Source organism: Corvus hawaiiensis, chromosome 9, assembly GCF_020740725.1.
Source record: "Corvus hawaiiensis isolate bCorHaw1 chromosome 9, bCorHaw1.pri.cur, whole genome shotgun sequence".
NCBI classification, from domain to species: Eukaryota; Metazoa; Chordata; class Aves; order Passeriformes; family Corvidae; genus Corvus; species Corvus hawaiiensis.
The window spans coordinates 20,284,717-20,311,304 of NC_063221.1; positions in this window are offsets into that span (position 1 = coordinate 20,284,717).

Below are 26,588 nucleotides of genomic sequence, written 5' to 3' on the forward strand. Positions count from 1 at the left end.
GAATTCATCAAGACAAGGAGATCTTGAAGTTTCAACAAGTCCTTCCAGTTTTATTTTTATCCCTGACATCAGAGTGTAATTCCAGGAAATTAAACTTTGAGTATCAAAAATATTTACAGTTCATATGCCAGTGATTGTTTTGCAGTAGAGACTGTGGAAATCTGGAGGAATAAACAAGCTGGGCACTAAACTTAAACTAGAGATGTTAGCAATTTATTATACATATTCCTCTCCACCTGACCATTCAAAGAGCTGATACACCTGAAAAATAAACCATTATATATACACATGTACCACCCACATGTATATGCGATCTGTGTATAAGTTTAACGTTCTAGTTTTCTGTATCTGGGGAAGTACTGCAGGTAGTTTACATGAATAAGTGGAAGAATGTTAATACCCACATATGAACACGTGCACACACCCTCTATGCAGCTTTGCAAATGCCTCCTCCTTTCCTTCAAGCTTTACAAGAAGGTACATATTTTTTTAAATGACATATTATTAAAAATATGCTTCCTTGGAAAGTGGTCAGGAATAAAGCCATGTTTCTGCTTGGCAACAAAAGCAGTACAGCAGGTATGGTGCTGCCGCTAAAGAGCATCAAAATCTGCTTTATGACAGATCTGAGTAGTAGTCACACACACTTCCCAGAATAAATCACTGGGACTCCTTCCTTGACTTTTCATTTCCCATTTTTTTCTTCTCTCTCTCATTTGGAAATTTTCAGGCTATGTTCCTTTTCTGAGAGGATAAAAAGTGAGCAATGGGAATATAATTAGGTTGTTAGGAAGACAATCTTTGTAGTTTCTTGGTTTTGCTTAGAAACTTGTTTTCCTGGAGTCTGGTACCACAGTTAAAGAGAAGGGGATCTCATTAAAAATAAAGTTTGGGTGACTCTCATTTGTTAGAAATAAGACAGCAAAACAACTGACCTTCAGTGTCTATTCAGGTCCGTAGACAAACGTCACAGTCTTGCTTTTGAAAAGTGATCCATTTTGCTGTTCAAATAAGCTTTACCAGGGCTCCAGTTTTTAGAATACATTTCCCATGATTAAGACTAACTGAAAGCAGTCAGCAGAGGGTTTTTAAAGATGTATTTTAGGCGGTGCAGCAACAGTACATTCAGATGTCCCTTATGTTAGCATTTCTGAACAGGTATGAGAATTCTACTTTAATTATTTATTCTTCTCAAAATCTAGCCTCTCTTTTTATTAAATATTAAAATGCATGAAATTTTTGAAAGGCACTGTTTTCATTGATAATGGTGGTTCTCTGAATTACTTTTAACTAACTTTGTAATTGAAAGCTGAGCTTGAGAAAGGTGAGTTAAGCATCCTCTGGGAATGGGATTGTAACTGTTTTTCAAGGTTACTTTCTCTTCATTAAAAACTTTGTAAAATAATAATGAAGAGAAAACCATCTCATTAAGGAAAGAATAAGATCACTTGTCAATTTTACTGCTCTTCTCATCTAACTTTATATCAGTAGGAGTATAGCAGTGCCTTGCATTTCTTAAGAATTCTTTGCCCCACATTCATTGTAAACAGAGAGGAGCCATAATTATACTTCATTTGATCCATATCAAAGGTACTGATCCATGTATCAATTTACATAACGCACATAAAACATTTTTTCTTTTCACCCTTACTTCACCACTTTCTAACGAAACTTTTACTTTGCAGACTTCATTTGAATATAAAAATCTCCCGGTGAAATTTGCGATGTTAAACAAACCATACCAGTCATTCAACTTTTTAATTAAGGATTCAGTGTTCCATCCCTTTTCAGACATTAAAATTCAGGTGCAGTCATTAATCTTTCTAAATGAATTCACCTGTGGCTAATACTGATGTATTTTCTATGAGGCTTGTCATGGACTGCATACTGCATGCATAACCACTCTACAGTTAATTACACAAGGGATTATCGTTAGTGTCATAAAGATAAAGCCTTGCTAGAAGCATTACAGACATTTTTTGAGCAATGACTTATTTAATTTTTGTTAACAGCTACCTAAGTATTTAAGAACAATAAAAGTTTGTTTATATCACGGAAGAGTGAATGGCAAAGTTCAGAGAACTCTCAAAATGAGAAATCATGTCCAAAGCAGCTGACCACCTCTTTCTTGTCTTGCTTGTGTCAGTCTCCCACCTACTCCTCTAAGCAGCAAGAAAGAAAATAATGCAAATACTACACTCCTTTTAAGGTTTGTATGTTAGAGTTCTGTGTCAAGTGTCCCTCTCTTAAAAAGATTAATAGCACAGCTTATGAGAACTGTAATTTATAGCAGTACACATCAGTCTGCCTAACAAGAAAAAGTTCAAAGGTTGTTAAGGAACAAAGCAATCTCTGAAGAGCAAGCAGTGTATTTTACAGGACAGTTCATCAAAACGTTGTGGTGTTCCAGCACACCCCCTCCCAGAAAAAAAGAAAAAGTAAAACCAAGACAATAGCATATAAACCTTAGAGTTTATGGTATTCTAAGATTTGAATTTATTAGATATTATAAATTAAAAATGCAATTCTGTCTAAAACTGCTATGTCTTGTAGCAGACAACAATGTTGGTAAAAGATTTGCAGTATTCAGCAAGTCTGGAAAGCACTTCCTATCAGTTGAGCTCATAGGCACCACTCCTGGTATAACATGAGCAGGCTTGTCTCTGCCATCCAGAGAGATCTAATCAACACAGAGCAAACATGAAATAAACAGATGTACTTAAAAACAAGAACAACAACTTTGTTTAAAACATAATACAGTAGAAAAGAAGATTTGATTTTCAAGCCCATTGCATCTGTTTTAAATTAACTTTGGTTGATTTACTTCTGATTTACACTATCAGAAGACAATCCCCAAGATATTCTTAAATTATTAAAGAATTTGAAATTATATACGTCAGTGAAAAACAGAATGAGAAAAAGAATAACATTGTGAAAGATCTCAAACCAGATAAAATTTTGACAAAACCATCTTTAAAATAGGTAACTAATACAATAAGACTTATAATTTCATTTTTATTTCCTAATAAACATTTGGTGGAGAAGAGGAAAGATGGAAGGGGGATTTTTCTGATTCAAATATTAAATGTTCCACTGAAGAATCTGCAATTTTTAGTCTGAGTTGCATTGCAGCACAAAATAAATAAAAAGAACCAATGAGAAGCCTGATGTTAGGATTTACTGTGTGAGATTCAGAGTTTGTTTGGTCTTTTTTTTTAATTTCCTGTATTTTTGAAAAGCTATGGGGCAGTGGAAAAGAACCACCCACTTCAAACCTTTTTTTTTTCACACTTTGCTTTCATGTCTGTTAAATCCCTCAGGGCTTGCTTCTATAAACAATAGCAGATAATTAGATTTATGCATGTAATTTGATTTAAATTGATTCTAGTGGTTATCCAGTGATGTTACAGAAGCCGCCAAGCCAGTCAGTGGACACACACACACACATCCACAACAGAAACCTCAGAAATGTCATGAAACAAGCAACCATCTTTTTCTACATATAGTTTTGTAGGTGCAATTAAAAAAAAAAAAAATTTACCCTGTGTAAATTAAGGCACTTGATTTATACGTGAAACTTAAATTTCATTACATCTGGAGTGTTCCTCATGCATCCTTCCCTGATCTATATAGTTCTATTTTTTCATTGTTACATTATCAAAATTACATGGATGATGGTCAAATAATGGCAGCAAATCAGTTATGAATTCACCAAATCTTTGGATTTGGGGGTAGGAATCTAAGCTGGAGGAGTTTTATGGAAAGGGGCTGTGTAATGTGCTAGAGCAAGGAGGGTGCACTTCTTGCTAGGTGGAAAAGCTGCTAGTAAATAATAAAGTTAATTTGGAAAGTAACCTACTTTCTTGCCCAAGGTCAATGGTAATCACTAAACATACCAACCATTCTGTGTTGTCAGTGGAATAGAATTCCTTTTATGCAAAAAACAAACAAAAAAAAAACCCCAAAACAAAAAAAAAAACACCAAAAAAAAAGTCTCCAGGTAGCCTTTTACCAAAAATATTGTGCATATGAAATTTTACTTCAAAATGAATGGAATTCATCATTACAGGAAAGTAGAGACTTTTTAAAAGTACTTGTTTTCAGTTTTTCATGTTTCCTTTTTTCTTCATTTCTTTTCTGCTCACAGTTTCATTTATTACGGCAAGGCTTCTTCTCAATCTTGAAGATTTTTATAGAAAGCCAATTACCTCGTCAATGTTCCCTGCCTCTAGAAATTTGAATTCACCCCAAGTGCAAAGAAATAATGTTTTTATTGAAAGATAAGTCCAAAGGGTAGGGAGCAATTCCAATGACACAGGAGGGATTGTTCTCCCATTTTGATTTAATATGGTAGTAGTCACCGCCAAAATATAGTGAAGGCAAAAGACTCTCAGAACAAGAAAACCCTCAACCCATGAATTTTGTCTTGTTTTCTGTCTGCTTTCTTGGTTTGGGGAAAAAACATAAGCAATGTTTTAGTGAAAACTAAAGAAGCTTCAGGCATCTTTAATGTTTTACCCTTTCTCTTTTGTTCTGGGGCAAAGCATCCAGAACTACTCTATTCCTTAAATTTTCCTTGGGAGAAAGAACAGCAAGGTGTTATATTTTAGTATTTGGGTATATCTTGGGCATGCTGCAGGAAATAAATAGTGCTGTCACAGGCTCTTATTTATTTAATTTTGAGAATTAATTTGGTGCTAATGAGGTTGAGGGGCTGATAGCAAAGTCTAGAGTCAGGCACAGCATGGGCAGGTGCTCTGAAAGCTTCTTCAAACAGCTCTGTCAGCAAGTGCACTTTAATCCTGCTTTGCAATATCCCTGCTTGCCATCAAAGTGCCACTTCCTGCCAGGTGCAAGTGCCCTCGGCTCTCACTGATGACAACAGCAGAAGAACAGTGAGCTCAGTGCTTGGCAGAATCAGGATCAAGGATTCAAGCTCTAGTACAGGGCTGGAAATTAAACCAAAAATGAACTTTGTCAAATACAGACATTTGTCCTAAGGACGAAAACATTGGCTCTGAAAACTCCTTCATTAGTTGTACAGCCAGTATTGAGATTCAGATTCTCCAGAGGTCAGCTCACTGCATTTAACAGTTATGATATTTTCTATTCTATAGATACCTAAATGATGTAAAAATTAAATGTTAGAACAATTGTTTACCATATGATAACTGACCATACTATGTCAGTTGATAAAGCAGAGAAGACAAAAGATTTGTCTGAATATACAAAAGCAATGGTCTAACACTTTTAGAGTGCTAAAATTAAGCACTTATATATGTGCTTGCTTTACACAGACCAGAAATGACAGTGGTCTTGGACTCTGAGTTACTCTTGCATAGATTTGCACTTCTGTCTCAGAATCTTTTTTTGCAAGAAATCATTCAAATCTCACACTTTAAAGGGCCAAAAATTTCCTTCAAGCTTTCAGATTTGGCCTGGGGTATTAATTTTCTTTTAAATATCTTTTTAGCTTTGGTTGTAGTCTTTTACTCCCAATCTTGAATAGCAGATGACTTTCCAAGCTCCTATATATTCAGCTTCTGCTCTGTCATAATTTCCCATTTCTGGCACTGAAGGCCCCCAAATCCTCAAAGAATGTGTCCAGATACTGAAGAAAGCTATTTTCTGGGACCTGCAAATAGGGCAGCCTGGATTTTTACAGATTAGTTAATTTGGGAGGTCCAAGACAACATGAATTCAGACTAAAGCAGCTCCCAGGTCTGGACATCTCTAAATCTTTTCTTTTTATGGATTCTCTGATGCTTAATAGAGGCTTCATGAGATCTTTCCCTTTAAAGAGATGCTAATAGAATCTCTCTTCTATCTGGCCTCTTACCATCACTAGAGCTGAATTAACTGGCTTTTTCCAACCGTTGTGAAAACGTGTCAGCTTCAATCAAATCTGTCAGGAAGGTTTCAAAAAGACATGCAATATAACTGCACTACATTCATTTCACTCAGAAATAATGCCAAAGAGTGAGCTGTTTGTTTAGGATTTTGCATTGCAAGACATACCAAGGCCTCACAGAGCAGCAAAACTGCAGCAGAAAGGAGCAAAACCGGAGTGGAATATAGAAAACCATATACTGCCTTATTCCTTTTGGATCAAATAATGGGACAGTGAAAGTGTTCCAAGAAAAAAGTAAAACCTTTAATACAGTCAAGCTTGACATGCTAGATAGTAGGTAAATTACAAACCTCAAAAAACTGTATTTGGAGTCATATAAATGATCATATGATATATGTAGAAGACAGATTCTTAAGAAAAAAGTAAAGAGCTCAGAATAACATTCCCAGAGAGGCATTGTTCCATCCTCACTCTAATGATAATGAGTGATAATAAAGCAGCCTATCTGTGCTCCTATAATGCACAAGAGAGGATTCATTATATTAACTAGGACCTAATTTCTATTTTTGAGTAAACATAGAGGTATAGAGTCTCGTCAACTCAACATGTGTATTTGTACGCATTAACACAACCCCAATGAAGGTCTCATATGGACTACACAAAGAAGACTTATGTTTATATCTTACTCTGTCTTGGCAGAATCTGAGTTTTATTATAGCCAGGTTGCAAATATACTGACAAGGGAAAGCCTAACTCCATTATGACACACTAAATTACTAGCAAGGTTAATATAACTCCTGTGATGCAGATCTTTGACCACCTTTAATAGCTGGATTATTATTCCATTACTCTTCCTAAACTCTAGTTAAATTTGGTTCCCCTAATTCGTTCATATTAAATATAATTTACATAATTAATCTCAGTATAAATATGCAGATTTCTGAAATACACTCTTTGTGATTCAGTAGCACAACTCTTGCTAAATTGAGAGTGTTACGCTTTAACTAGACTGGCAGCACTTTGCAAAGCTTTCCCTTGCATTTCTGGATATATGCTCCATTTCAGCTCATGAGCAAGCTGGTTACTGGCCTGATACAACAGCCCTGAAAGGCTTCATTTCTCTTATTTATTGGTTCAGCAACATGCCTTGTAGAGTATATTTGCAAGATGCCATATTCTAACAAGCGTATAAACAGGACATGGAGATAGAAGCCAATTTCATGAAAGGGCTCCAAAGCTAAAAGCCCAGCAGGATCTAACCAGTTTACAAAAGCTCTTCCTCCTTGCATGCAGGGTTTGCTTAGATGTACCCACATCATCCTTACCAAATGTCTTTTTCTGGCTGCTCAGGTCATATTTGTCACTAGCACACAGAAATGTAAAGTCTAAAGAAAGTGTGAGCTGCGCTGCATCACTAATCTTGTTACTGTAATGGCTATGAAAGTATTCAACAAAAAAGTAGCATATAAGCCAGTCCACATGTATATACTACGCACAGCATGTGCCCCAGTGAGCCATGGATGTTCTCTGCCTCCCTGAAACAATGACAAAACCCACTCATTTTAATGCAACTCCTCACATCCAGCCACAAGTGACAAATACCTCTCCATGACTAGATGAAAGGGCTGCTGACAGTTCTTTCTACCTTAAAGACAGATGAAGCACTCTGATGGGAATAAAAAGTTCACCAACCTCTCAAATCCAATTAAATATTTTTATCTTTAGAGTCTTTGGAAAGAAGAGAAGAGGCATTCCTTTCCCTCTCTCCCCCTTTCAAACTTCCCTCTTGTCATTTACCCCCTCTTTAATTTGCCATATAAAACCCCAAGACTTCAACCTTAAGTCTCTTGAGACCAAGATTACATCATTACTGTTATGGCATGTTATACACTAATCATAACCATTACCATTTACAAGTTCACAGCTTCATTCAATTAACTGCCTGACATGGATTTTTCAGTTAATTCATAGTGAAGGTCACGAGTGGTCAGAATGGCAGGTGCATTCTACTACCTCTTTGAATGCCAATTACCAGTCTTAAGCAAGTACTGGAGAATACAGAGCGTCAACAAGTTAATCAAAAGGCTTAGAACTTAAGACACATTTTTATAGGCGTGTCTAATGGTCTGTAAAATAATATAGCATAATTAGCATATTCAAATGACAGCCACATCATTTAAAGCTCTAATTTACAATGAAAGGCAGTAAAAGATTCTTTTACGTTACTTTTTCAATAGAAAACGAAAAAATGAATTTATACTACTGTGTTAGAAGTCATGTAGTATCACACCTAGACCTATCACAAGACCTTATGTACTGTAATTAAATATTCAAAGTTACAAGTACTTCTCCATCTGCTGTTAAAAATAGGCCTTCTTGCTTTATTGCTGAGAGACAGACGTTATCCAAAAAACCATATATGTGCTGGTATAAAACTACAATCTGGTTTCAACTTGCTGAACAAATTCCTAAAATGGTTGTACTACAATGAATGCAAGGAAGCAATCATATAAATAAAAAATTCTTTAAGAATATGGAAATATTCAAGACGTGGTACTTCTCAGGTGGAGCTATTTCCCGCTGCAGATGGTTGAACAGTTTACACAAGAATCTGGATTAGCCACAGTTGGATGTGTCAAGATGAACCCAGCCTTCCAGTGGGTAGAAATCAGTCACAGACTTACAAACCTCTTCCTTGAGTATCCATGAGAAGAGTGGAATCAGCTGTTTCTGAAGAATATCCCAAGCTCTACTGTGTTGGCAGTTCATTTGCTTTAGAATTTGTGCCCATACATGAGAATAGTGGACAAACTTCTCCATGTTTATTAAACCCCATCTTCCTGTCTAAGCAGAACTGTAAAACAAGCTTCCTCTAATTCAATGAGTCTAATCTTCCCAACATGGCCCCAATCTAACTATACAGATGCATGACAATATTATATATACAAAAATATATTCTATATCGCAGCTATGCACACACAAGGCAGCAGAGCAGAATTAGATTAGGAAGTCCCAGTATAGAAATTTAGATACCCTATTTAAAGAAGTTATTAGAGGTTTGAATTGCTGAAGAAATTCACCTATCTGAAGGGGGAAAATCCCCATAGCCTTATATTAGAGTTCTAGTAAAATTTCCTACCAATGTTAGCGAGCTGTAAGCTTTCCTAGTTCTAATATATAAAATTAATTTCATGCTTGTCTACTCTTGTAAAATCACTGACAGAATACTTCACTTTTTAAGGCAAAATTGGGGACTCATATAAACTCAACATTATTTTAAGCTAACAAATATTTGGGTTATATGGCTGCCCAATTAATTGAAATGATAAAGCATAAACCAAGTCTTCACTTAGTTCCTGCTAAGAAGGCAAAAATTTGTCAACAGACACCAGTGCTTTCCTTGTCTCTATTCCCTTGCTGACCAACACTTGATGTGTTGTTTCATGCAGATGGAAAATGACAGTGAGAAATATGTACGTTCTCTCTATATATTATACAGAGTGATAAATACAAAAGAACTGAGAAAGATGCCTTAGGTATAACATTAGGAGGATGGAAATCCAACCAATAATTAAAGCAGAACATTTACATGACTAACTATTCACATATATCATTAAAAAATCATAAGCCCCAGGAAAATTTCCTCAGCAGTGGAAGGATGCTGGATCCACTGGTACCCTATGCCAAACAATATAGAACTTGTGTTCCTAACAGAATTTGAGTAACAGAACAAGCCACATCCAGGGAAGAAAAGGAGAATGAACTATTTTTTGTGCTTAAGAATGACCAATATTTTTTATTATTCCAACTATGACTAAGAACAAAACAACCTCCCCTAGATCAGAGGACTATTAAACAGAACTAATCAAGGGGAAGTTGTACAAAGTAGAGGAAGATACCAGAAGGCAATAACTTGGGAAACTTGAATAAGTTTAAATATTCTACCTGCCCATGGCTATTCCAGCAGGACAGAGAGGCTGGTATGGCAGATGCTATGGTCTTCCTCCTCTGATTAATTTTGCATGTAGCTTATTGGGTCTAAAGTTCGTATGTCTGTCAAGGACATGTAAGTGTTGGTCAGGATCTACCTGGAGCTGCTGCAGTGGTCAGAGCTCAGTAGGGCTGCTGGGGCCCTTCCAGCACTCCCTCTCTCCACTGCTGAAATCTGCCCAAGGGATCTTACTTGCTTTTGATCTCACTTTTGGTTTCCTCCCTCCTGTGAGCTTCACCAAAACTATTCCTCTTCTTTTTCTATTAGCAATCTGTACATCAAGTCTACTGCTATTTCAAGGAGTCATCCGTGGTACTCTAGACCCTCTCTCAGTTTTCTCTATAACTCAGAAGACCTGAAAGAAAATTCTTCCACTGCTCTCTTCTCACTATTTCTTTTTAGAAAACATTGAAGACTTTGATAGAGCTTTCAATGACCCTTCTCACCCAGACATTGTACAAATGCTTCCAAACATGAATACAAACATCATGCTCACTCCAGGGTTACCTAGAATGATGTTTTAACAAAAATGTCACAAATACTTCATATCCATCATACAAATGAGGCCTGGCATATCCAGGCAGCTCTCTGTGCTCTCCAGCACATTTCTTTAGAGGACTTTCCCCCTGATAGGGCTTCCTGCTCATCTGACCTGCTCTTCTCTCCACATGCCATCAAGTCCAACAGCAATCTCGCTATTCTTTTGTTGATATCTCTCTGTGAGACTTGCCTTTGATACTCTCAGTATATCAGCTAGATACAAGAGGTGGTACCAGTACAGGTACCAGCCAAAACACGCTGGGTTATAGCCACTGCCACCTTAAGCACTGGACAGCCCAGCTGGCTGCTACGAGGAGGAGCATGGGCTATGTGCTGCTCTGAGAAAGCAGCCGTGCTCCTCAGAGACTGATCACTTCAAGGAAGAATCATTACTCCTATCTGAAGCTTCTCTCATGCAACTCAGCTCCCGACAGAGCCTGAGCACTTCTGAAAGAATGAGTCTCTAAGCTGGGGCTCTCCAGCTCATATTAACTGCAATAAGTGAGAGTGTCCAGGGACTGGTTTGTGTGCAAGGGTCACCTTCAGAGGCATCTCACTGTAGAATAAAGCAAATGCTTCTCTGTGCAGCTTTAGCCAGAGGATGGACTACAGTTTACTGTAATTGAAGAAACGGTTTTCCTTTTATAATCCAGCTAAACAGCCCCTGTAGTAAGGGCTGATTTACCTTAGCCTCATTTTTCTTTAAATAGCAATTGTCCTGTTGCATTATGTCACATAGACTATGCTGCAGTGCAACACCAGCCAGTGCTGTACCCCACACCACACTGAGACAGGGACACTGCATGTAAAGTGATAGAAATAATATAAAAGAGAAAGTTCTCTTTCCTTAGATCAATTACTTGCTGTTCAGGCAACAAATGCCCATTACACAATTTATGGAAATAGTTGTGATATAAATATGTTATACTTTGCCACGGGTTTATTTGCACTTTATTTTCTATTTGCAGTAAGGAATAATTTGACACCTTTCTACATTTAAAACCAAGTTTGGCAGGAAGCAAACTGAAGATTTTGCTGTATGGTTACCAGTCCATAGCATCTTCTACCATAAAAAAAAATAAGAAAGAAAGAAACAGAAGTATTTTTGTAGCAGAATTGAATCTACTTTTCTTAGGAGGTAAATGAAATATCCCACCATGTCACCTACACATATTCAGCTACCTTGCCTACTGTCAGAAACACTTTCTCTGATCCTTGCAGTATCATCTCTCAGAAGAGACAGTTGCAGCCTCATCCCAGGGGAAAAAAATCTTTCATCTTTCTAGTTCTTCAGAGAGTAACTTCTCATGGTATGTTATCTCACTGCTTAGCTACTGGAGATGAACCAACGCAGAGAAACTTAGTGGTTGGACCACATGCCTAACACAGATCTGTGTGGAACTGCCTTCCCTTTTTCCTTAAAATATGCACATAAAACAACTAGATGTCTTCCAGGCTATAAACCAAAAGGCCACTAAGAAGCAGCAACAAAACTATAAGACAGTAAACACTTCAGATAAAGAAATCTTAGACATGCCACAAGGGAAAGACTAAATAAGAAAGACAAAAAACCAATCTTTTCCCCGTCAGTCTGTCCTCATGGGACCAATCCTTCACTATTTCAGTGGCTTTAAAGGTTGCCCAAACTCTCTACAGTATTCACTGAGTCCCTAGAAAAATCTCTCCCTTGCTATTACCTTGTAGGCCTGGGCAAGTACCCTCTCCCTGATTCTCACACAGTAGCTCCTCTGCCTGCTCCAGGAGTGCCTCCTCTGCACAGGCACTGCTGCATGTAGGAAAGGAGCCCTTCCCTTATCCTCCTGTCACTTGCAGGGCCTTTCTTCCCTAGCTCCAAGCACACTTCACACAAAATGTAAAATGCAATACATATGCACTGACCCAGCCTATACTCAGTTGGCTTAATGTAATCACTGACCCCAGTCACTATAATTTCCTTTGTCAGTCATTTTAATTTCTGTAGCAGATATGTGACATATGGTCCCAACTAGTGGCTAATTACTAATTGTCAGCTAGAACAAAAGACATTAATGTTTGGTTAATTGTTAATTGCTTTTGACCAATTCCTTCAAAATAGTTGGGTTTATTCCCATTGTAATTCAAAATTCTGTTCTGTCACAATATATATATCAAAATAGCAACACTTATTGTGATTGTTTCTGGTGACAAGAAATGGGGTTTTTTCCTGCTGTAGGGTTAATTTCCATAATTGAGGCAAATTTGTTCTGTCTTAAGAAAAAATAAGGACTATTTTGTGAAAATTAAATTCCACAAGTATTCATAAGCACCCATGACAGCAAAGGAATTAGTTAGGCCTAACCTTACTTGGATGTGTGGTTTGGTTTGGTTTGGTTCCTTTTCAGCCACTGAGGGGATGTTTAGAGGTCGCAACAAAAGGATATTTATAAGGGTGCTCACATTCTTCATAAGGATTTGCAAATTATGCTGTTATGGATACAACATGATCCAAAACCTATAAAAAAGCTGAAAACCAATAGTTTGGTTTTAATGAACTTTGCTCATCTCTATTGATCTGGGCAATATATGGGATTGTGTGTATGGCTGGTAAATAATACATTTTGTTACATCTTTTCCTCCCTTTCCCTCATTTGCCTGACACAGCCTGACACAGCCACGCCAGGGGCAGGTCTTTCCTCTGCCTCAGGATTCTTGTTAAAACTGCAGGAAAGTCATTTACTGTCTGCTTCAGTTCCCCATCTATAAATTGAAAAGAATACTATATCCAGGACTATGATAAAGAAAATACTTTCCATTACAGACTGGGAAATGCTTAGGTGTAAAGGTGCTGATATAAGTACCTTAGATAGGTAAGTATCTGGGGTACAATACAGGCAGATAACAAATAGCTTAATCCAGCTCCTTATCAAGCTAGTCAGCAACTTCTGCAGAAGCAGGTTGTTGGACACGGGAGAAACCACTTGAGGCTCAGAGTGGAATCTATTAGAGAGGTCTGAACTCTACATTAAGAACTGCTCAAAATAGTGAAGTGCTATTAGTCCCAATTTATAGATGAGGTATCTGTGGCAAGAATTTTCAGGAGTGCTTCTTCTGCTGCCTGTGCCTTTCCAAAAGGACAGAGTGCATGGCTTCGCAGTCCCTGCTGACGGGAATGAAAGCAGCACGGTCATCAGCCGTGTGTGGCTCCTGTGATTTCTGTGCTGCCCTGCAGTGCATTCACAGTTGGCATAAATTAAATGCTGATAAATTCAAACAAGTGACAGAGTGCAGTTTTGCACAAATCCAGCATTATGTTTGAATGGAAGCTCCAAGCGAGCAAAAAATGAGGATCAGGCATCTAGAATAAACTCTACAACAGCTATGAAATTTCAGCATCATGTTTTTTTCATGCATTCAAATGGGATCTGTCTCCCTACGCCTACTCTACATCATCTGACTGGACTGCCTGCTGGGAAGCAACAGTACCATGGCAGCTCTCACTGAGAGATCACTCAGTCATACCGTTTACAGCTATGGAGACTGTAAATCTTTTAGGGATACTATAAAAGGGTGGCTGTAAAAAAAGATATGCTCATTGTTTGTTAGATTTGTTTTTAAAGTACAGTGTTCATTGCTATTTAGCAAACATCTCACTAGAGCATCCAGGGGATTGTAACCAACCTCCCATCAGAAAACCAAGTTGCTTCTCTTGGAAAGATACATTTTTTCAGGGGTTTGGCTCTGACATTCTCTTTGCTCCAAACTCATGAATTGAACCATAGCTGTCTTTAGTTTTTAAGACCACACTGTTATTACCAACTTGATTGTTTCTGTCTATAGTAAAGCAAATTTTACAAGTATGTTTTGCAGCTTTTCTTCGTTTGAAGTCTGTAGTATTTTGCTGACCCTACTGCATTTTGCAGACAGTATTGCATTTTAATGCCTTCACTGTATATGTAATTAGGTCAGTTGTTTACTCCAAAAAGTTATTTCAAGGTCCAAACCAGACTAAACTGAGAAGCTGTATTAGTCTTTTTCAGTTTTGTGTCTGAAGTACACCAGAACTCAAAGAAGAAAAAGTAAATGAAAAATGTGTTAACTAACAAGAGATCAGACAGCTGCAAAAACAATGTTTTATAATCCCCCATTTAACATGCACAAATCTTTTCCATTTCACAGAGAAAATTTCCTAGATTCACTTAAATAGGAGCTAAGAATTGTGCAGAAATTACTTAAAATGAGTGAAAATCATATATCACTGTTTAAGCTGCCACTAGCCAAATAGCATTTTGCTAATGACTTCTACTTTCAGACTACAAACCAGACTTGTTTGAGTAGCTAAATTGCTCCTGTTCTTATCCATCATGAGCAGATAACAAAGTAAGCTGGAAGATAGTGCTTTTGGGTGGGAAGGAGGAAGAGAACTAAGTAATTTCTTCAGTGCATGAAAAAACTCTTGAAAATTTTTTTCCAGTTTATTGCAGAGGAAATTATTTTGAGGTTTAGGGAACTTTGACCAGCCCCAGAAGCTTTTATGTAATAGCATGAGTGAAATGCATTTCATGGATTCACATTTCACTCTAATGTGACGTTCAGATGCCAGCTATAAGACTTGATGTGCAAAAACAGATAAAAAATATCATGTATATACACAAAAAATATTAATTATTAATATTATTAAACATTTATACAACCACTGCAAATTCCAGCAGTTTAGAAAAAATACAAGACAGGCAAAAAGTTCTTTGGTTAGTGATCAAATGAAACGTGAATTTTAAAGCTACACCGAATTACCATTTTTCTCATCGATTCATGGGTTATTTTGACTGATGTCAGTAAAACAGAAATTATCTATGTAATAGCTAAGCCAATTTGTCTTTGGTTAAACTCTAAATTTTTGGTTATGAGCTTACTGATTTTGTATTTCAAAAATTTGTTTTTAACGTTCATGTTTAAGATGCAGAAGAACCTTTAGCATCCATGACATGCTAAGTACAGCCTTGCCAATTCTCTTTTGGTAAACAGCAGGAATAATTTTTTTTCTATAGGTAAAAGTGCTATGATAATAACTCTTATTTCTGTGTTTCTATAAAGAATCACAAAAAAATAGCATTAACTTTTTTGAACTGAAACAATCTTTCCATTTTTTTAAAACAAATTATTAATTGCATTTTTCCTTAAATAGCAATCTGTTACTAATATATACATTTCAGTAAGGTTTTAGCTCATGTTTCTGTCAAATAATTAACACTTCTTACTTATTTTCATAAGGAGGTATTTAATTTACAAGAGGCCTATTAAGAATTATGTTTTTCCTCATTAGATGTAATTGAGGGATATGACATTTTGTTCAAGAGAAACTTTTTAGCTTTAATTAGTCAAACAATGAAATATTTCCAGCTTCCACTGAACTTAGTGTGACATTACTTCATATACACTAAAAATAGATAAGGAAAAAAATAGGAAGAAATTTGGGAAAATTATGACATAATATAACAATTACACGTTCTGAAAACAGAAGTTTCATAGCCCAAAACTGAGACTGTGGTCTTGCAAACATTTCTGCATATGCTTAATCTTAAAGCTGAATTGTTAAACTGTTTATAGGATTGGGACCCAATGTAAAACATATTTAATCAAACTGATGACAAGAGAATTGTGTCAAATATAATTGAGATCAGAACTGATGTTCCAGATTTGTGATTTATATGTGCTAGTGAATGTAAAACATGAGACCTGAAGTCTCCTGAAAGAATGATTAATGCTTTTGAAATGTTCCCATGAAGCTGTATTCCAAGAGCGTGCAAAATGTGCAGTTTCTTTCACTTTTGACACCAAGCCAGAGAAAACTCATTGGTTTTGATGGTGTTTCACTTTGCAATTTTAAGTTTGCTTGAACTCAAAACCTCATAGTCAAATTTGAGGATGGAAGTGGGTGTGAGCCCACACAGGTTGAAACCTTGCTTTCTGCTTCCACAAAGCCAGAAAGTTGTGCAAAGTCCAAATGCAAAGTAAAAGTGGTACTGCATGAATATGTATGCATGTGCAGCTAGGGCAGAGCTGAAAATCATAAAGGCCTTTGTCAGTTCTTGTTGGATTTCGGTGCAGTCCCTGATTTCAAGACATGCAACAAACCTGTGCAAGTTACAGTTCTCAGAACCTTTTCCCTTTCCTCTCCCATGTTGTAAGTGTTAGCAAGGCAACTGGAGTTGTTGAGCAGTCAGAACTGTACACTTTGCCTACTCAGCTAGTCAGGAAGGTCTCAAAGATTGTACCATGTAAAAGTCAAATAATTAAACACCGATTACTTACCGTAAAAAAAAAAAAAAAAGAGGAAAAAAGAAAAAAAAATGGAAGAAAAAAAGGAAAAAAGAAAAATACTGTCTTCTGGGGAAAGGTTGTATTCAGAAGGTCTAATTTAACATAGAAGATTTCAGTGGAACTAGAGCCTTTAACTACATTCTGCTTGACTTCATCCAAAAGAAAGGGATGAGAGAAAAGATTAGAAAAGCTATTCAATACTTGCTTTCAGCAGCAGAGCTTTGGGAGGTGACAACAGCTACTGGTAATTCTTTCCATAATCTTTTCCCCAAGACAGCATTTAGAATCCTCTTCAAAATTTGGCTCTGGATCTATGGCTTCATTATTTTTACAAAATACAAAGCCACCTCCCTTCTGTGCTCTTGGCTACAGATTAAATGTTTCAGTTCCCCAAAATGTCTCATTTTAAAAAAAGCTGTTGCAAACCCAGGGAACTGTTCCACCTGATTCTACTGCCTCAAACACTAGAAAAATCCTGCCTTTGCCCTGAACTCCTCTCAGGCTTCTCCCCTCAGTGCCATCAAAAGCTCAACCACGTTTTTGTGGTTGCTGGCTTGCCTCTGCAGTGTCTCAAGAGAAAGAAAAGGCCACTATTTTCTTTTCTATCGGCCACCACTTCCCCACCTCTGCTCCTCCTGCCACCTGAGGCACAATGGCTCTTTTCATAGCACGGGCATGATTAAGAATTAACCATTAAAATCTGCTACGTGCCATCACAACATCAGGGACTTGGTCTTGTAAAACATTATGTTGGGTTTCTTTTATTACAAAACCACTGAGAAATGAAATATTTTCTCTGTAGAAACTTATCTGCTTCGAGCTTCTCAAACACGCATTAATATTGTTTATTGGAAACAGCAGAATGAAGGCCTCATTTTCAACACACATCAAGTTGATTACTTACATCAATTGTTGTGATGGGAAAAAAAGTGCTTCATTTTCTTGGCACTGAATATTGGCTGAGTTTATTCACACCTACTGAAATATAAACAGGCTTATGTTTACATTAGGTACTTTGGGGAAAACATCCTGCAGCCAGAACTCTGGAGTGCTTCAGGAATTTTAAATACAGCTATGATATTACAACCTAACTAAATAAGCCTTTCTATTCACTCTTCTCTTTACAATTGCATTTCACATGTGCATTGTACTCTCCAAAGGTTAAAATCCAGACAGAAATGCAGTATTTAACAAATTGATGCTCATTTACCCCACACCCTTCATATCATTACATTTCAGCCTTGCCCAGGGGTCACTGCCGATGTAATTATAAGGCACTCAGGAGGTGAATGTTAGTTGGGGAACACAAGAATTCATCTTTTGAATTGTCTTGTATTTTGACAACTTAAATTAAACGGTTTTCATTTCCATTAAAGGAAATTCTGACTCCTTATGTAAAAGAATTACCAAAAAGAGCACCTCTGTCACAAAGTAAGAGCAAAAGGGTGGAAGTAACCAGCAATATGGGAGAGACAGAGAAGGAGAATCATATTGCAAAGACTAGGCTGGGATTCAGGGAAAGACAGTGCCTGACTTTGCCATGGAGTTTCCCTACATCAGGCAACTGCACCATCATCTCATGTCCCTCTCATCCCCACCTGTTCTGTTTGTCCCATCCTGCTTTTCTGTGCCACTGGCAGGATCTTTGAGAAGCTTTGTACTGCACCTGAAATAAAGAGGCTGCTCACTTATTTTTTTAGATTTTAGGTGCTATTTTCCTTTCAAGCAGTTAATAGATTATATAATCATATAATATACTCATGAGTAGACTCCTAGCTGAGCTCATTCCAGTATGCGGAGATTTTTTTTGTAAAACGTAGTGGAACTATCAACATATGAGGACCTGACTGATGTGTACTGAACTCAAACAGTCAACATGCTACTGAGGAAAGAAATTCTTTTTAATCCAGGTAAAAATTGGTAAGAAAAATAACCACATTTGATCAAGCAAGTTGAAAGGAGGAGTGATGCAGAGTGACATGCTTAACTGCACATAAGGAACAATTAGCTGGCGGCAGCAGAGAAATTGCTGAATGAAATGTGCTCAGTAAATGAGAATGATCGAGACAGGTACATATTTTAATTTCTACTCTGATTATTTTAAAATATAAAGATATAGCTTTAATCAGTGCAGCATTTTTGTATTTTTAATCTGTTTTAAATTACTTCCCAAAATAGTCAGTCTTTTGAGTGGATACAGGGGATATAGACCAGGGAAGAAGATAGATACCTCTACTCAGGCTTTACTTCAGTTAAATCCATTCCTACAGAGAAAACACACTAAAGCACTTTCTTAATTCCTCTGGTCTAAAGGTTCTCATTAGCTCCTCAGACATAATCCAGGCTTTGACATTGACTTAAAATTTCAGCCTCAGTTTCCAAAGTGTTTTGGGGATTAATTAATATCACTTTGAAATCACTTTACTTCAATCATATGATATAAAGAACCTTACTATAGGTCTATTTCATTAATACACATTACTGAAGTATGATGAAAGCATTAGAATTATATCAATTTGAGATAAGATTATACATATATATATACACATAAGACACGACTTGAGAAGTGTACAAGCGAGATTTGTCCTTTTATATAAACAATATTTTTTTATATTCACAAGAAAAGCTTTTTGTTTCCCTATCTCATAATAGACCATTTTTTCTTCCCTTGAAAGGCCCATTTCAAAGGCAAAATCTCTGTTGAGGGGCATAGCTGTGATATGTACACAGGTGTAATACACTTAGCAAGAAACTGGCAGGAAAGTGAAGGCTGTAAGAGACACTTGTTTTTTTCAAAAGTTTTTTACTAATCAACAGAATAATGTACACTTTATCAGCAAGTTCTCTAAGGAAGGGCAAATTCTCCCAGCTTCTTAACAGCCAGGTGCATGGTCCCAGGAAAGCAACTTTCCTGCATGTGAAAGTCTCTGTGTTTGTGCTTGTTCGTGTACATTTTTTTCTCGCAGACAAACATTTATTGATTCAATTTAATCCCTGAGTTGCAAAGCTGCTACCTCTGAAAATGGCCAGTGGACAGCTTCATTTGCAAACTAGAGGTTCTGGGAACTGAGTGCATTATAGCAACTGCATACATTTTTATCTGTTTAGATTAAAAAAAAGAAGAGCATTTTCACAGAATATTCAAGGAGGCTATTGTGTCTTCACTGGTAGCATTACACTTTCCTGCAATGAGGAAGAGAACCCCACATTCTCTTAAGATTTAAGTCTTCCCCTCTCATGTTACTTAGAATTATGATAATATGAAAAAAAATTGTTTCATCATCATGGACCATGCTGTAGGCCAATTTTTTTGTAAAAAACATTCTCAAACTAGCAATTCCACTGAAATAAAAAGGATTGCTTGAATGAATAACTCCTCTCTAAGGACTTTAGGTCTCTTCCCAGGAAACAACAAATATTTTACAAAGAATTGATCAAATTTTTTTAATGTCATCATGACCTATATGGAAACAGAGCCTGTTATTTAAACTGTGCCCAGTCACGATGGTGTGGAGTTCAGGCATTACTTAAATGAGCAAGAGGGAATGCTGGAAAAGAGGAGTATATCTGACCAAAAAATCCCAGGATTTTTATAGCCACCATTGCTGATGCAGTGGTTGGTTTCACTAAAGCAAACAATGAACACAGTGACAAGAATGCAGAAGAAAGTTTGGATCTTCCCATGAAATATTTTCAATAGACTTTTGATCTTTCTTGAAGATGGTAAGAAAACTATAGCCTTCTTTCTTGAAAAACTCAATTTGTTTTCACTGAGACCTTGAAAATCTCTAGGTTTGGCAAAGTGGGGAGCATTAGTGTTAATGGGATGTCTGGGAGGTTTTAAACTGAGCAGTTAGGGTGCAAATTATTGAAAAGAAAAACAGTGGCCAGTGCATAGTACTTTTTCAAATACAGTGGAGCTGAAGTAATAACAAAAATAGTGAGAACTGTAAACAGGTGTTCCACATTGATTAGGCTTTCCTGATTCTATAATTTTCATAGATGGGTTAATTTTTAAATAAACAGGATAGGAAAACAGCATGAAATAGAATACAGTTAACTGGCTGTAGCAGATAACAAGCAGGACTTCGTTTAGAACTATCCTGCAGAACATAAAGGAAAAAATTAAACTGAAAATCCCATTTCTGTCTGAAAAATGTTTTATTCTTTTAGTATAAGTAAAGTAGGATGTGGCAGAGGCAACACTGAGTGTGCAAATGTGAGTGCGTGCATGTGTTGTGTGTGTATGTGCTCAAGAGAGTATGGGCATCTTTTCACTTTTTCTCCTTGTCCATTATCTTACTGGAAATGAATATCCTAATTTTTGCTCCTTATTACAAGGAATTTCATTCTCATTTCTTCCACCTGCAATAAATATCAGAGTACATCTAGACATGTATCCATCCATTATCATCCTGCACTGATACCAGAGCCAGGAAACATCCAGGTAGGTCTTTGAGTGTTTTTCAAATCCAGTCAACATGGTTCAATAGTGCACAGACCTAAGAGTAAACATTCATGTGTTGTGTATAGCCTATCTAAAAGGTGCAACTGTCCTTCTGTGACTGTAGCTTGTGCCAGTGAGCTTGGAAATGCCAGGATATTTCTTGGGCACACCACACCATCCCTGCAGTCCCCCCCGCTGCTGGGTGGGAGTTAGCCCTCTTCTGTTAGCCAGCTCTTTTCTCAAGATCAAAGCACTGTGTAATGAACTGCACTTTACTCTTTGTTTTTCAAGTTTTTCCTGTACTTCCATCTTGTACTTTTGGCATGAAATGTTAGGCAGGTGTAATGGTGTTCGAGGGGGCACACGAAGCCAACGTTCCAGCATTAACACCCGCAAGGACGTCCTGCAGCAGCGAGGGAGGGTGTGCTGCCCTGGTGGTTCCAGCGCCCGGCGTGGTGGCACGGTGGCACGGCTGCAGGGCTGCACAGTGACACGGTGGCACAGCTGCACAGCGGATGGTGGCACAGTGGCACGTGGCACATGGCACACGGCACCGTGGCCGGGGCTTCCCCAGAGCGGGAGCAGGCAGCCAGCCATGGCAGCAGATGGGGAGAAGAGGAGGCAGCCAAAAGACGAGACATGTATGAATGCAACCACTAAAATGTACCTCTCAGCTGAATTTCAAAGTGTTGACCTGTCTCTTTTAATCTTACAGTCCAGTACTGCTAAGCAGCATAGACATTTTGTGTCTGTAGAAATTAATACTCCATTTTTGTATCAATAAAGGATAAACTTTAGATTTATCTGATATTTACAGGTTCTGGAAAGAGCTACAGGCAGTTGATTTTATCTTATAAGCATATGTAAACATGACAGATATAAGAAAATGTGCAGGTTTAAAATAAGACTTAGCCCCCCTTCCCCATTTATTTATATTGAAGGGATTCATGCCCTTTACAGCATTAATTAAACCCTATGTAACTTAAGGAATGCCATTTATAAATGATAGAAAACATAATGGCAAATATTCCAAGTCATTACGTGAATTATTGATAAGCTTTATGGTGAAAACTTTTTGCCACCTCTGTTGAAAAAACCTGAGGAAAAGAAGAAATACGAAACAGTTGGCAATGATTTCTGAGGATAACTAAAGACATGAAAAAATATCTGTGAAGAGAGTAAAAAGAATAGGACTGTTTATTTTAGAGAAAAGATAAATACAAGGAGGCCAGATAAAGCTTTATAAAATAATATATGGCATAGAGAGCAGAGAGTGGAATATTCTGCTCTGGGTTTCTCATATTACACAGACAAAGTGATATTCAGTTAAAAGATGAAATTTAAAGCTGAGGAAAGAAATATTTGTCTCCACAACAAAGAAGAATTATACCATGGAACTTTCTGGCAAAAGACAGCACTGGTTTTAGCAGAATTAAAAATGAACAGAAAAAATCATATGGATGGTGAGAGTAGCCAAAGTGATAGTGTTGGGGTGAAAATCATACATAAGTTAATTTCAAATGCATTGCATTGGAGGAGAAAGAGCAGAAGAAAAACAAATCTATTTTGGGTAAGGCATCCTGAAAATGCCTCTTTCACAGAATCTTCCTATGAAAGGGCAGACCTGTGGGAGTGAATGAGATACCAGTTGTATTCAATTTATTAATTATGTAATAATAAGCAGGAATAAAAGGTTAAAATCACTTTCTTTGTTGTTTTTCAATGTGCTTACTTTGAAGCAATAAAGAACTATTTAAAAAGAATAACAGGTGTTGTTTCACTTAGTTGAAGTCAGACTGTCACTGGGAGATAAGTGACACGAAAAGAGTGGAAGAAATTCAAGATGAATGCCACAGTTTCACACTTGGACATAGGCACTGCTTCATGAAATGGGCTGTTTGCCAAAAAATATAAGTGATAGTGATGGTGGTGAGGCACTAGAAGAGGGCTGGTGGTGGCTGGGAGGCAATGTCCGAGCTGTAAGGGATGCTCACATTTACTGTAATTAATGGTATGAATCAAAGGCTCCTTCCATCATCAAACGCCTACGGAGAGGTATCATTGCTACAGCTGCTTAGGCATTTAGGATAAAAGTGCCCAAACTAGACAGCTGAGGTGAAAATTTACCAGTTTTAATTACTGAAATTTAAATAACCAATTAAAAAAAAGTAGAATGTGTACTAAGATTCCATATTCCTTTTCGGAACTGTTTCTTAAGAATTTACTGCAATAAAGACAAGCTGAGGCTACTGCTGTCTGTGTGCAGCTCCCTCTCCACCCCAGTGAGAGCTGTTGCATGTCCATCTATCTTAGGCTGCACATCTGCCTTTCATCTCAGCAGACTTTGACTTTTCATGACATAATGGCACAGAGGTGAACACAGATGCTTATCCCTGTGCCCCGTTTCAGGTTGTCTTCCTGCAGTCCTGGTCCCTGAGGCACCACTTCTCACGGGACTTGGGTTACAGAGGTGCTGAAGCAGGAGAAGGGGTCTCAAGCATGTGTTTACTGAGGGGGTGAGGAGAGTTAGCCTTGCTGCAGCCCGGGATGCAGCACAGCAAGAGCAGCCGCCCGCCGGGGTGACCTGCTGGAGCCGCAGATGTGCAGCCCCGGCCCCGCTCACTGTGTCCCTGTTAGCACGGGGCTGCTGCTGCTGCCACTGCCGGCAGCTCATGAATACGGCTCGTTTTATCTCGGGTTCATCAAGCCCTCACAGCCGCCTTTACAGTATGTTCAAATTTGGTATGAAGGCTGTATGTAACTCTAGAGCCATGATCACACACTAATATGCTAATAGGATTAGCACTGCAGTTCTTGGGGAAGAAAATTATACCTTTAGATAAGAGGTTTCTTCTACTTTGAACATTCTGAGCTCTGTACCCCAGCACTGCTGTAGTTGGGGGTGGGGGAAATCCACTGTCTTTCTCCCATCTTTCTCTCTGCAGGCTCTCCAGTGATGTTGGAAGGCTTTCCTTCCACTTATTCCACAGCTTTGCCACAGGATATTATGATATTATCCTTCTACCACAGAAGGGGAAACTAAGGAAAGAGGAGAGAAGTTTACAATAATTAATGCTAGGATTACTGTCCCAAGCGCTGTTGCTGATTAGCTCCAGAGCTGCCATGCTTGTGGTCCCAGGCTGCATGGCTGACAAGGTGATTTGAGTTGAGGAGACCGAGCAGTAGCTGGGAGGGTGTCTGTGGCCACTGCCCTTGCAGGGGTGACAGTCATTATTTGGAATTGTTCTGCACTTTGCTATACATGTGACCACGCCACACAGAACTGCTTTCACTTGACAAAGGTACACCTAGTGGGATGTGTACTCCTAGGGTATAAAAAATCTTCAAAGATGTCTTGCAGTGGCATTTCACCTTAATTTCTATCAGCAGAAACCAACATTGTCCTCAAATTTCCCAGTGTCCTTGAATTCAAGAAATTGTGACCATGGAATCCAAAGGATCTCCAAGTTCTCTCATCTCTTTAGCAGTGTCTAGTGGAGAAACTTGCCAAATTAAATCTGCTGGATGCTTCTTTACTCCTAATGGGAAAAAAGTTCAGAAAATGTGTTGATTTCCAACTCAGGTCAAAAAACTTGTTGGTCACTGAGGCTTAAAGCAAGACACATGCATGCAATGCTGGTTACAGTGCAGTGTTAATTTTTTTCAGAGTCAACCATTTAAAATATGTCATCAGGACAGAAAAAAATTTCAAATTCACGTGTATACGTTTGTTGCATAAAATAGTTAGAAAGAGATATGGGGAGCTTTCTAAAATTGCTCATTATCCTAAGGTAATATAGCAGAAAGAAATTAGAAGGCTTGGACAAAATGCCTATTATTAAGTGATGTTTCTTTCAGAATAAAGAAACATGGGAAAGGAAAACCAAAATATTTTAGTTATAAATGAATCCAACTGAAAACAGTTTTTTAGGCAAAAATTGCTTTCAGGATTATATAGCTACAGTTTGTAACTAGGAAACCATCACCTGGCTTGGTCTTATGCTGCTTCCCCATCAGCCTGTCACAGCCTTGCCACAGCCTCACTTACTGCACCCACATTGTTTTGAAACATTTACTGGTTCAGAGGGTAGTTCATAGGTACAAGAAAAAATGTTCCAACATCAGAAATACTCTTAGTGAGATGACAATGTGCTATTTATTTTCTGGCAAGCCATAGTGAAAGGAGCAAATAAATACCAGAACAGACAATTGAAAACAGAACACTTTGAAGAAGTCTATCAATGTTTTATATTAAATCATCCATTAAAACTTCCACCCAGACAAGATGACTCTCTGCTTTGTAGAACTTCATGAAATAATATGTTAGAAGACACAAGTGTGTTTGTGATTGCTCTGAGTTTCATGATTGAGAAAATAATTATGAAATAATCCTGTGCAGAAAACAAAATACCACTAGTCATCTGCACATATACACATGACTTTTAGAGAAAAGGAAAACTTACTGAAATGGTCTGACCTGTCTCCTATGAACCTGTTATTTTTCAACAACTTTACAAGATAGCCAATATAATTTTCCTAATATTTAATATAATTCTGCCTTCAGTTATGGCTCCCTGGTAGAATTGCACTCTACTTTAAATGAGCTCTTCCTAAGAGATAGACTCAAAATGATCATATTTATGCACACAAGGCTTGAAATAAGACATATCCTAACCTTTAATTATGAATTACTCTCATGGTTTCTGAAAACCAGCTGAAATCCTAGTGATGTTTTAAGAAGGTAAAATCCTGAGGTTTATTTAAGAGGGTTTTGTTACTTTAAATGTCATATTCTGAAAGCCCTTGTTAATAAAGGTTGGCACAGGTCACACTGTCAGGGATAAACAATCATTCCTAAATCCTTTGTTTCAGGCTACAGTGAAACCTAATCCCCGTGGTGTTCCTGACTGGCCATGCATGCATGTAGATATGCAACACTTTTATAGTACTAGTGCTTTCTTTCAAGCACATTGCTCCTGACTGCAAGGCATTTGATTTCTGGTAATTAATCAGCTCATCATACATGCTGTGTTTCTCCCTCAGGCCCAACTCAAGTTAGTGATCCAAAACTGCCCCCAGGAAAAAAAGAAACCATTTATGTTCTTAGTGCACAGAATAAAACCCTGATAAACAGTGCTTGGCTAAACATTGAATTCAGATGGCATTTAGTTTTTTTAAAAGATACAGGTCTGGGTTTGCAGGTTGGGATTTTTTTTTTTTTTTTGCAAGCTATAAGTCTGTTTTCCTTTGTAACTTGTAAGTCTGTTTACCCTGTCTGCCCCTTTAGAAAGTTAGAAAAGCCCAGAACTGCTAAACGTGCCCCTAAATAAGACATCAAGATCACTATATTATTTTTGAGGTTTTGTTCTTCAGCAGCTGAACTCACTGTCTGAAATATTAGCGTTCATTTTTTAAAAAACACTCTGTCACATGTTTATCTGTCATCCTTTATCTTTTTGTTC